This window comes from Temnothorax nylanderi, unplaced genomic scaffold (genome assembly GCF_030848795.1).
Source record: "Temnothorax nylanderi isolate EJ_2023f unplaced genomic scaffold, tnyl_v1.0 TNYL_tig0712_pilon, whole genome shotgun sequence".
NCBI classification, from domain to species: Eukaryota; Metazoa; Arthropoda; class Insecta; order Hymenoptera; family Formicidae; genus Temnothorax; species Temnothorax nylanderi.
Window position 1 is genome coordinate 45,154 of NW_027249774.1, and position 13,973 is coordinate 59,126.

The following is a 13,973-nucleotide window of genomic DNA, read 5'->3' on the forward strand; positions in this document are numbered from 1 at the left end:
CACTAAACTCCGTTGGTCACGTGGGCACCATAAGCCGCGCTTACAGTATTAATGGCGAGTTCACACAACATACAGATTTCGAGATAATTGCAAAAACGACTCCGCCCCGGGGCCGACTTCGCCCCGGTCTCCCCTACATCAGAAAGATGAAAAATAAAACTTACCTCATAGTTTCAATGTTGTTCAATTGAATCGGCTGTCATTACATATGGCGCCACTCAGTCATGATACCTTATAAATTAACTTAGTGTTACCAACATAACTTACAGAAAAACAAGTAATACCTGCATTGCGCACTTTTACCCCACTCTACTCTATATTTTTTATGTGAGTGAGAAATTATATAATCCTTGATCAATAACTTGTGTCTCGATTAAAATGTTCCATTTTGTATAACACTTTTAACATGTATTTAATGCTTTTTTAATGCATTTTCTTTTATTCTATATATTTTTATTAAATCAAGATTTTTATCCAATAAAACAACTTTCTTAATTTATGTCCGTATATATAATTTCTGTATATTGTCCACTTATCTTTGCCCCTCGCAGATTTTAAATTGTTGCTAAGAAGAGATGTTTATCTTTCTCCCTGCAGTTTATCGGATCCCGCGCACGAAGAATAGTATTATGACGTACCCGATCGCTTCGAAACTTGATTCGAACTCCATAGGACATGATCTCTCAAGACGAGGAGTAGCGACGAAAGTAATTGTCCCGGAGAGAAAGGAAGCTCTCGCGTACGTCGCTGAACATAACCGAGTTATCAGGCGCCATACGACATGGTTAATCAAGAGAGAGATTAAATCGACCAGCGTGCGCGGGGTAGTATCTCATCCTTCTTCTCCCGTTGGACAATACCGGATATTGGCGGAGGCCGTCCCTCTATTCGACGTGTTAATTAAGTTTGCGCTTATCGAAATTACCGACTATGCGGAGTCTGCAAGGTGCTCCTGCAGTTCTCGTGACATTTGAACATATCACGAGATAACGGTGTTCGCAGAATTGCGAACGTAGAGTTAATTTCACGATAAGCAAGTAGAAAGGGGGGAGAGTTCTGTCTATACTTTTCAGATAATCGTAACATACTTTTTGAGAAATATTTTATATATAATATATAATGCATATAAAAGATGTAGAGTAGAGTGGGGTAAAAGTGCGCGGCGGATAAAAGTGCGCAGTGCAGGTATTACTTGTTTTCCTGTAAGTTAGCTTGGTAACACTAATTGTAAGTTAATTTATAAGGTATTATGACTGAGTGGCGCCATATATAATAACAGCCGATTCAATTGAACAGCATTGAAACTATGAGGTAAATTTTATTTTTCGTCTTTCTGATGTAATATTTTAATTTTTTCCAAACTGTATTTCATAAGTAGAAATAAACTTAAGTAAATCATCGACAAGACATTTTGATTAACTGATTTCTGGCGTGTGTCATGCTATAGTAGACATTTCAAATTGTTATCTCGTGGGGCAAAAGTGCGCATATCATGGTGGGGCAAAAGTTTGCACTTGATATCCGAAGTTAACTCTAAGGCCCAGTTTCACAAACGTCAGTTAACTTTTAATCTTAGATTAACTCACTCTTTGTCTCTTTCTAAGGGGCATGAGACACTTTCTAAATTACCGGTAAGCGTTAGTATATACGGATAACAATTTGAAATGTCTAATAGCATGCATGACACACGCCAGAAACGAGTTAATCAAAATGTCTTATCAATGATTTACTTAAGTTTATTTCTACTTATGAAATAGGGGAGACCGGGGCCTAACCGTCAGTTTTTTTTCGGTGCCGATTTTTAACAAGAAAATAAATAATTTTAGTTAAAAGTGGTATACCACTGTAAAGAGTGAACCTTTAGCTACAAAATTTATATAGGAAATTTTTATCTACGTCGCTTTGTTTAACCGATATAGAGCAAAAACGACAACGGTGGAAAAATTGAAATCTCAAAAATGCCGGGGTTTAACGTCACACTGCATTTTCAATACATATACGTACATCTAATCCTGAAAAATGATAGGATACATCTTAATAATTGTTTTTTAAGAGAAAAATATAAAAATTTATATAAAATTTTTATGCGAAACATTATTAAAAAATAGTTACGAGGGTTCCTCTTTCCGCAGAAGTCACTCGCCCGACTTGTTTCACTCCTCGACGTCCGATGACTCTATTCGGTGTCTAAACGGTTGTAATTCCCGCCTCATCCATATTCCATATGCAGTGAGCCTGGAAATGCCCGGAAATGCCTTGGAAATGCACCCGGACTGCTTACTGACGGATTAACCCCAAACACAAGTTTCAGGTTTGATCGCCCACGAAATATTAGACATCAACGATAATGAAAAAACTACACTGAATTCGTGTTCAGCATGCATTACTCTTTATAATCGCGTACCTCGAGATTTGGAGAGCAAATATTATTGCAGATATTACAAAATTTCCACGCGCAGAAAATGTAACTTTCACCTTCCGAAAACACGTTTGCCCTCGTAAAAATCATAACACGGCAGGTAACCTGCCGAAACTCCGTTGGTCACATGGGTACCATAAGCAGCGTTTACAATGTTAATAGCGAGTTCACACAATATACAGGTTCCGAGATATTTGATTTGACGGTTCAACCCCGGCGACGGTTAGGCCCCGGTCTCCCCTACAGTTTGGAAGAAATCAAAATATTATAACAGAAAGCTGAAAAAAAAATAAAACTTACCTCATATAGCGTTTTCGATTTGTTGACTCAACCCGACTCGAGTCAGATTAAAAGTTCGGAAAAATAATAACGAAATATGATAATATGCCGCCATAATGCTAAGAATATGTGATGGAATTTAATAAATGCTTTCTATCATGATAGTTAAGAGTCATCGAGTTTAAACTGAACTTTCGATCTGACCCGAGTCGGGTCGAGTCAACAAATCGAAAATACTAATAGTTTCAACGCTGTTCAGTCGAATCGGCCGTCATACGGCGCCACTCAGTCATGACAGTTTACGAATTAACTCAGTATTGTCAACCTAATTTACACGAAAACAAATATACCTGCATTGCGCACTTTTGCCCTACTGCATGCGAACTTTTGCCCTACCGGTGGGGCAAAAGTGCGTTTTTGCAATCAGTTCAAGAAAAGTTTATTACATGGAATGTATTCAAAATATAGACATGGGCCCTAGTAAATTTTGAAAAAGAATGTTTGAAGATTTTACAGTTTAAATTTCAAGACTCTAGCTATATCTCAACGGTAGATATTGGGATCTGACATTCGTCGCCATGACATCTGGTGGTCGAAAGTGAAAGCACTGAGGGGTATACAGATCTCGTGGCATTGTATAGGCTTGACGTGCGAAACTGTGAGCCGATGGACACCATATTGGTTAAGCCCCGCCTCCATCCCTGGCGAAAATAATATGTTTATTGAAAGTTTATAAGAAGTTTGCTTAAGTGTTGAGTAGATGTTTTATTTGTGCTTTAAAACATTTATTAAATTGTTTATGAGATGTAAATTTGAACATGGAATTGTTTATGAGATGTTCACGGCTATGTTTAATACGCGTTCGGAAAGTGTTGTGTGGTGTTTTTCGAGTGTTACAAATGTTCACGAGGTGTTTTAAGCAGCGCTGTGAACTGCTGCTTAAAACACCTTCAAACTTCTTATAAACTCTCAATAAACATATCTATTATTTTCGCTAGAGATACATTTTATGTTTATTTAATTATTGTCAGTCTTCAAAAATAAAGATACAATAAGGTTATATGAACGTTATATCAATCCAAAAGTGTGCCACACTTTACTATGAAAGTGGACTCCACGATACAACTAATACACGTTGTGCAGTTCCGTGATTTATCTATCGTTCTTATAACATCGTTCGTCGTATTTTAAATAAGAGAAACTGATCCCATTGAATGCCATCTATGATTTAGAAACGTAAATGGTTTTAAAGCGTTTCTTATAAAGTGTTTAAGTGGCATTTAATAACATAGTCTTAAACGTTTCCATTATAGTTTTCTAAATATTTATAAAATGTTTGTTATAGCAGACGGTTTGCAACGTGCTTCGAAACAGTGTAAACATCAATAAAACTCTTCATAAATAGTGTGTAACCATTGATAAAACTCTTCATAAACAAATATAAACACAATCTCTCACTAATAATTTTTGCCAGGGATAAAATGTTTAAGTGGTGTTTAATAACATAGTGTCAAACGTTTCCATTATAATTTTCTAAGTATTTATAAAATGTTTTGTCAGCAGAGAGTTAACCAAGTGTTTGCAACATGCTTCCAAACAGTGTAAACATTAATAAAACTCTTCATAAATAGTGTAACCATTGATAAAACTCTTTATAAACAAATATAAACACATTCTCTCACTAAAAATTTTCGCCAGGGATGTCAGATCCCAATATGGGATCAAAAACTAAGTGCGTAACTTTTGCCCCATTCTACTCTATATCTTATTTATATTATTATATACATTATATATTATAATATATAATTTATATTTTTTATTAAGAATCTATGCTATATTATAGAGAGTAAAATAAACAAATACATAATTATTTTCTAAATATATTTCATTGTTTCTACTAAAGAAATACAATGTGTGTGCGATAAAATAGTTTTTGTATTTGTGAAATAATGGCGTTTCATAAAATTATTGTAATTGAATAACTAGAATATATAAATTGGACTCTTGTCGCACTTCGTCGCTGCGAACATATTTTGAACACACATGCATGACTCAGCTGCGAACTAGAAATACTTTTCTCATAATGCGTGATTCTCATTTCGGAGTAAGAGCTGTCCGCTACATATTGCGAGAAGCACTTGAGAGTTCCTCGAACTTTCGTTATATGTAGTGGCGCGTGAGAAGCTGCAGGTCCAGTTCAGTTTCTTTATTTAATGGAGATTAATAAAGAATAATATATAATATGTATTAAGTAACTTTGATAATGAAGCGAAATATTGTAGTAGTTTTATTAATAATTATATAACAAACTAATCTTTCACGCACATACGCAAATTTAATAACACACTTTATTCTAATTGAAACTGGCGCACTATAATTATATTGCTTTGTCGCGCACAATCGCGTGTATAATAACTATCGAAGATATTTGCGGTCTAAATTTTTCTTGAAACTTTTACTTTTAGCTGTCGATTCTATCTTTCTTAATCCTCACAACCGCACCAATCGTAATATTTTCTCCACAGTGATAGAAAGCTTTCTATCAGATGACATATAGAGAATAAATGAGAAAGAGAGAAAATAAGAGAAAACAGGCAAAGGAAAAAGAACAAGACATTGCCGGTGGGAGGCCGTATTTTTCCGGTCGATGATCATCATAATCGACAGCTTTTCTAATTCCCTTTCGCTCGCACAGTCTCGTGACTGGAAGCTGTTACGAGAGTATACCACTAGCCTGCTTTCTGGCACTTTTCCGACACGACATTCGATTATCGTCACGGTGAGAATTCCTTTGAATCACGACAACTTTATAAAGTAATGACGTTTCTCTACATCAATAAAGATGCACAGTCTGCAGCGTTAAATTAATTTTTATACTAAATAACCAATACTGTGACATATTCTAAGATACGTTGTTATTCATATTTATTAAGAAGATTTTCTATCGCATAGCTTGCGCATATAATCTTAGCGAATAATCAAAATTGCCTTAATAATCCGCAAAAGGAAATCACGGATCGTGTATGTATGTGTACATACATATATGTATGTACACATATGTATGTGTTATATGTATATATACACCAGACAGGCGTGCGAGAGGAATCGGACGAATTCGCCGTCGGCGCCATAAATTTTCCTCTAAGATTGGCAGCGTTCCAATTGTAACGAGACGACCCTCCCCCCTCCTCCAATGTCTGGAATCGCTTTCGAGCGCAAGCCCGCACTTTGAATACGAAACCAGATTGCAATTCCTATATTTGAATAGATAAACCGCGTTTCTTATTGCATCCCCGTACTACCGCCAACTTGCCTCACGATCACTCGAAATGCCTTGATACATTGTAAAATTTGCTCAATATAAAGAAAAACCGGAAGCATCTTGGATATTGTGCAAATATCTTGTATTTACTTTTATTTTAGGCTAACTTGGGTAAAATACATTACCTACTCTGTGTGAAATGAAATTTGGAGACTACCCGAAGAATACAAATTTTTTATTAAAGACCAATAATATTAAATAAAATAAGTTGAATAAATGATTCGCTAGTCATAAATTTATTTATAAATTAATGAAATGCGGCTTTTTTATTTAAATAAAATTTATTCATTATTTAATGTATTAATTTAATTATTACTAATAAGTTAATTATTAAGAGTTATTTATTTACTTTAGATAGAAAATTAAGATTTCGCAAATGCAGAATATAAATAAATCTGTAATAAGAAAAATTGAATAAGTTTGACAGATCTTGCATATTTATGCAAAATGACACGTTTAAAAATTAAAATAATCTGCAAATGTACTTTGATTAATGAGAAAAAATAAGTTTTAAGTTTTTAAATAAAAATGCCTATTTTTTAAGATTGACAAACAGTCAAATTTTACTTAAATATTTTTTTCTGAAAAAATTGCAAATATTTTAGAAGTTTGCTTTAAGTTTTTAAGTTTTTTATTTGTATTATGTGGAATTAGTTCTTTGATACTATATTAGATGCTATATTGTGGTCAAGGCCATATTTGGCAAAATAAAATTGTAGAATTTTCACATAATGCACCTGCTATAGTTTTAGTTTAACCAGGTTGATATTTTTTTGAATGTACTTCGCTCGTGCGTGCTTATATCCATTGCGACAGAAACCTCGATGTTCCGCCCCGACTACTACCTTACGCTTTTTGTTTATGAAAGCGTTATGCTTCCATCTCAGAGGAGCGTATTCAAATCAACGCGGCTCTGTTAGGATACAGAGATTCGTATTTACGAAAACATCGAAAATGTCCCGAGACATCGCTGCCTTTTGCCACTCTTTGATCATCCTGAAGGAAGACACGGGGACGCAACCCCAAACATCCCCAAATTTTTATCCTTTATAAGCTCTCTCTTTCATCACGCACATCGCTATGACAGCGCGTTTGAAGTTGCGCGTGCTTAATTACTTAAATATCGCGAATTCCTCACAATGAGATGAGAATATTGGAATTCTCATGCGCAATTTCTTGATATATTGTGGCATGGAGATATTGTTTTATTATTTACAGTATAAAAAACTACAAAATTATTAAAGAGCGAAAAAAGTCGTAAGAAATTGCTATCATAGTTAAATAATTAATTGGAATTCCCCTTTTCATAATTGACAATAATAAATAATTAAAAGAAAATTTACTTATAATATAACAAAAAATCATATAAAAGCGATATTTAATTAAAGTATTTTTAGTAAAGCATTTTATAATATTAATTCTTTTAATTTTACTATTTCAAGTATTATTGCTTATCGAAGCAAATACAATGTGACGCATAGTTGAAAATTTTCACAACTTTTTATAACTTAAATATTCAGTTTTTCTACTATTTTGTGCTGTGTATCTATGAGTCAATAAGTAGATGAGGATGTTGTTTCAGTTAAATACACGGGAGTGCATTATGAAGCAACGTGTTAAAATCTTCTCTAATTACACCATTCTGCCGCTAAATTTCCGCCGTCTTCATCCTCGAACGAAGAAAACACGGAAGAAAGCGTGTAAAAGTCTTTCTTCTTTGTGCTCTTGTCTTTGCCAGAGGGTGCGACCCTTTTTATGCACCCGAATGCACCCCGCGGCTCGTTAATAGGTAAAAATGTCGCCGGCGCTCGCCAGCGAACCACGTGTTGAGAACCATCCCATCGCCATGGCAACCCCCATAGTCCGATCTCACAGACGGCCAACATCACTGTCGGTCCAGGAATGTATCCTCAATATCACCACCCTTGCTTTCCACGTTATGTTCAGTTTGAACGTTTCAGTTTGCAACGTAAAACCTACTTGATTTTTAAGGGTCCAAAATGTTTTACTGAATTGCATATACACGTACAAACTATTTTATAACAGATTTTCTCTATAGTCACTTTAAGAAATTTGTGTGTCGTTGATTTTTTATAGCAAAGTTTTATAGGATGCCATACTTCTTTACTTCGCAATCTTTAGTATTAAATACCGATTTTTAACCTTACATTTTAATGTTAAAATTTTTAGAAGACTACGTACATTTCAATATTCTCGTTAAAAAATATATTTACTCTAAATTGCACAAAGAATTTGTAAGCGAAGTTCGTCGGGCAGGTCGCGGAACACCCCGTATATGGATATTGCACTTCGTGGCACTCACGTATGTATTCAGGTTCATCGTATAGTCTGTAATGTCGGCTCGAGGATCCTGTGAACAAGACGTATGCAGACTATTACAGACTTCACGGAGGAATATATTACTTTTTGTGCCGTCTATCTCAATATATATTATACAGAGAGATCGATACGTCTCACCATGACATTACGCTTTTTTTCACATATCATTGCGTTAGTCTATTTACTCTATTTTATGCAAATATACGCAATTGAAACTATAAAACTGTATAGCGTGTAGAAACTTTTAAGGAAGAAAAAGGCTTATAGGATATTATAGCAAATATATTTCTTATGGAAAAAATATATTAACTTGTTGTTGCTTATAAACTGTAATAATAATTATGTTATTTATAATAAAATATTTTAAATATAATAAAATATATAATATGTAAATATTTAAATAAAAATAATAACATAATATGAGATAATACATTAACATAAATAATACAAATATAATTTCACGCGCAGCAAATATAGAAATATATCTCTCTGTTTCCCTCACTCTTTTATGGATTTACAATTGAAAATTTTAATTGTAGACACTGCTTATTATCAATCTATTTTAATAACATTTTTAATCGTCAAAGAAATTATTTTTATTATAAATTGTTATTATGTGTTTATTATTTAAACCATTTATATATATTTATAATATATATAAATGGTTATATATATATTTTTATTAATTGTTGTATATATTTGTATTAATTTTTCTACTTGTTAAGAAATTATTTTGATATATTATTGTAGGTATATTTTAATTGTAATTGCGAATTTTTTAATATTTTTTCTTCTTCTCAACTTCCCAAAGCCTAGACACTCATCCTTCAAATTTTATTCTTCCTTTGACTCAGAAACTGTCATGAAGCATCAAGTACTTTATAAAGAATTTATTGATGGCAATCGGAAGTCTATTAAACACAAATTTATCGTGGATTTCATCAGAAACACGCCCTTAGCGATTCAGTCATCGTGGAAAATACACCTAGCTGCCAAACATAAAGTAAAGAGAGACGGGGGGGGGGAGCACAATACATCGTGCCGTTTATACCGACAATGTGGGCTTTGCATCGTCCACGCCCCAAATTTGACATTCAACCATCTCACAAAGTTCGAGACGAGAATAATACTGTCGCGCGAACTTCGCCGGAAATAAGCGCTATGCTGTGACATGCACCAACGTCAGTTATTCATCGTTTCCGGGTAACTTTGCCGTCCTAGCGCACAACTTGAAATCTGCACGAAATGTTTCTGAATATTGCAGGACGTAACGGAGTAAAATCTTTGAAGTTGCTCAAATATTAATTTTTACATATTCATATAATTTTATAATTATTATATTATGCAATTTGCTATATGTTTATTATCATATATTGCTACATGTAGATTAACGTAGAAATAAAAATTGGATATTGAAAAAATTTTGAGCAAAACTATTTGCTATTAAGGGTGTTCTAAAGAGTCAGTTAAAATGTAACGAAGTTGATGAAAATTTAATATCATATTGTGTATTCTCTTTCAAAGTTCGGGGCTAAATTTCAAATCGATTCACAATTTAGATAAAAAGTTATCAATTCTTGAATATCCGTTTTACAAAGGGTTTTACAGAGAAAAGTGTAAACATTAAAAAATGTAACCAATATAATAATATTTTACACACAAGCAGATCATCAACAAACAAAAATATAGCAACAAAATTTGAAACAATTTACAACAATTTTTTTTTGAAATTTTTTTTGAAAAAAATAGTAGTAACAGTTATTTACAGTCACTAAATCTACGTCTTTTACATTCTATTAGATGTTCCGTAACTATTTATATACATTTTTTTGTCTTTGGATCCCTGGAGAATTAATATCAGAGTTTTTAATATTTCCTGCATACTTTTGGTTGGGACTGTACCTATAGAACATCCTTAAAGTAATTTTAATAATAAAATTTAAAAAATTAGTTATAAGATTTTATATAATAAAACTAATAAAAACAAAATTTTTTATATATATAATTATATATTATATTTTTTTATTATTGCAATGTTAAATATATAATTAGAAACCTCTTGCAAATATGTAGTTAACTTTTAAATAAGCTTTGACAGTAATTATAATAATGTATTAATTCTTAATTATTATACGATTTAAAAATTTCTAATAATAATTCTAATAACAATTCGCGAGAGAGAATTGAATTACTCTCGTAAAACACGACACAGAATTCGGCGAAAGGCAATTACCGAGTTATACTTCTTTGTCCTTTCATGAAATAATTCTATGGAAATTACATAAAGGCCTATTTACATCACAACACAATATATCCGCACTGTATAGCCTTACTTTTTCCCCTCTCCCTTCTGGGGAATTTACCTGCAAGTTTCCGAGCGATTACCGGTACGAGGGTACTTCTGTATGGTATAACAAGAACTCGCGCGCCCGATAAGCGAGTCCTTCGTAGAAGGGTAGGGGGAGACATCTTTGTCCGCTGGTTCTTTCATGACGCTTTCCAGATTGTAAGAAAAGCGCACGCGCTCGGCTTCCGAGCCTTCAAGTTAAATTAAATGAAAAATCTAGAATTTCTTTTTCTATCTTCAAACCGCTTGGTCAACGAACGAGGGTTGATCGTATTTATTAGAGCTTGTGATGATGAATCCATCAAATAAGGTTAATATCTCGTAAAACCAAAGTTTGCTCTATGCAGAATGCATGCGATTCTCGGGGATGCGGCCTGTTAAATTATATTAGAAATTATTTAATTCAAATAATTTATAACGACCAATATCCCAGTTTTAGGACAAACCTTTTTTATGTTGTTATTATCTTATTAAACATTTTTCTTATTTTGTTAATTGTATTTCTTTTTATTTATTAAGATTTTATTATCAACAATAAAAAATTATCAAAATAATTTTAGTAAATAATTTGTTTCTATTTTTATTATTTTATGTTTTTAGATCTTTTATTCAGTTTTATTAAAATCTTATTATCAATGATAAAAAAAATGTTAAACTGATTTTAATAAATAATTTGCTTCAAATCGGTATCAACGTATAACGGCAAGTCTAGAAATTGAAGAGATTTCGAGATGTCATCGTTTCATACTATCGTCGTTACACCTCGTTACCTTTCATGCCGCAACTAATAAATATTACGTTCACACAGCGGCAAACAACAGATAATTCTATGTACCGTACAACGCGGCATTTTCTTTCCGCGTGACGCGTAAAATTTGTTCAAATAAACTGAAATAATCTATCATTTATTATGAGATAAAAATTTGACTATTAAAATTATTTATGAGCGCTCTACCTTGCTAGACATATATAAACAAATACATATTCCGCCTTTATTTTTATGTGTTAAAATTATTTTTATTAAATAGTTTAAACAAATCAAATGGATTAATTAATGTGTGAAATTCAAACTTGACAGACAAATATATGCGTAAAATAGCATTTTTCATATATACAATTCTTATTTAGTTATCGTGAAAAATAAATTATTCTTTTTTATTATCAACAAAATTTTTACATAATATAATCTTTTCTTTTTAAAAATTGTTCGATTTTATATCTTATTTTATATATTTAGCACAGATACAATATTTTCTTTTCTTATATAAGCAGATAGAATATATCTGTCCAACAACATTGAGCGAATTTTATTGTACGACCTGTAGTCGCGGCTTACGTCACCGATTGATCGCGTGTACCGGCTGATACGCTATATCGAGGCGCAGGTAGGCGCTCGCGTGGGAAAACCAGTGTTGCTCTGCGCCCGTTTCCGTGACACGACCATCTCCGCGTCGTAAACCCGTCGTAAAGCAATTTAATTGATGCGAGGGACACGCGCTGGCGACAGATTGTAATTCTTTTTCCCCCCTTTCGTGTTGCAGAAGCGATGTCTTCCTGGAACCGTACCTGCAGCAGCACGGCACCGTTCAAGTGGTCAGCTCACCGAGCACCCCGCCGCCGAATCCGCTGCAGCACCGCCAACTTACGCAGCTACATCATGTACAGGTGAGTCGTTGAAAGCGGAAAAGGTGTAAAGAAGATACTGTAATGTCTCTCCCCTTGAGTTGTAATATTCGAATTAAAGACCTTTCCGTCTTTAATGCACATCTAATTCTATTTTAAAAAATGGCCTTAAAAAGTCGATCTCAATTCTCGAGATATTTAGCTGAAATGTTTAAAATGGGACACTCTGTATGCATGTTTGTGCAAAATTCCAAAATTACAAAAATATTAATATTTAGATAAATATTTATAAAATATTCACGCGCACTCTATTTTTCCCCGCGAAAATCGAGCGTTGTTGTTAGGAAATATTTGTTCAAGATATGAAATTTGGATTTATGTATTGACAATTGATGTAAACTCTACAATTTAATTCAGAACGCATTTATATTAATAATTATTCACAAATTATGTTGGAAACATTGTTCAATTTGCATGCATACGGTAACTGCAATGTTGCATGTGCTAACTTGATTAACAATATATATATATATATATATATATATATATATATATATATCACGTTTAATTAAACGTACTATAACGTGGAATAAATTTGCGGTTAAAGGGCCATATTAAACTTTGTGACGGTACTCGTTCCACAAAAGAGACATTTGTGTTTCTATAATAATAGATATAGTGTCCACACGAAAAAAAATGTACAAGAAAATATTGTAATAACTTGAAAAAGATTTTGCTTTGTTGCAAACTCAAAGATAAACGTATATTTACAATGTAATAAATTTAAAAAAATATAATTTTAATGCTCAATATACAGTACCGGTCAAAAGTATTGCATCACTATATAGAAAGGGAAATCGTTACTTTAAGGAAGACGTACATAAATGTTATAAAATTGTATTCTAGTACTGTTATTTTATTCTTTGATAGGAATACTTTGAGAAAAAAAACAGTGATCTTAATGATTTAATTGACTTTGAATAATTATAATTATTCAAAGCATAAAATAACAGTACTAAAATAAAATTTTATAACATTTGTGTACGTCTTTCTTTATTAAAGTAACGACTTCCCTTTCCATAAACGATGTAATACTTTTTACCGGAACTGTATATTAAATCTACATTGTATATGTGTATTAATATTATTTATTTTGTTACTATTTTCGTGTCATATTCCTTTTTTATGTAAACATCAACATTTCTTTTCATGTAAATATCAATATTTAAATTATATTTTATATGTAGGTATAATATAAATACTTATGATATAAAAAAATACAAATAATACAGAATAAATAAATTAATACAGTTTTTTTTCTAGATTCGTTTTTGTGTGATCTTTTACCATTTTCAAAGATTGACTAGATAATCTAAATCTATAGGGGAGACCGGGGCTAAAAAGTCTACGGGGTAAATACGTCTAATCAAATATCTCGGAACCTGTATATTGTGCGAACTCGCTATTAACATTGTAAACGCTGCTTATGGTACCCATGTGACCAACGGAGTTTTGGCAGGTTACCTGCCGTGTTATGATTTTTACGAGGGCAAACGTGTTTTCGGAAGGTGAAAGTGAAATTTTCTGCGCGTGGAAATTTTGTAATATCTGCAATAATATTTGCTCTCCAAATCTCGAGGTAC

The 13,973-nt window shown here is 32.7% G+C and overlaps 1 long non-coding RNA gene across 2 annotated transcripts in view; it reads left to right on the forward strand.

Moving 5' to 3' along the window:
* LOC139784947 (uncharacterized) overlaps positions 1-12,654 on the forward strand; it is a 30,019-nt gene extending 17,365 nt beyond the window's left edge. The window contains exon 3 of one of the 2 annotated variants that reach the window (XR_011721729.1): positions 12,249-12,654. This is a non-coding gene — a long non-coding RNA (uncharacterized lncRNA). The remainder of the gene's footprint in view (positions 1-12,248) is intronic. The other variant, XR_011721728.1, reaches the window with a different exon arrangement.
* The last annotated feature ends 1,319 nt before the right edge of the window (positions 12,655-13,973 follow it).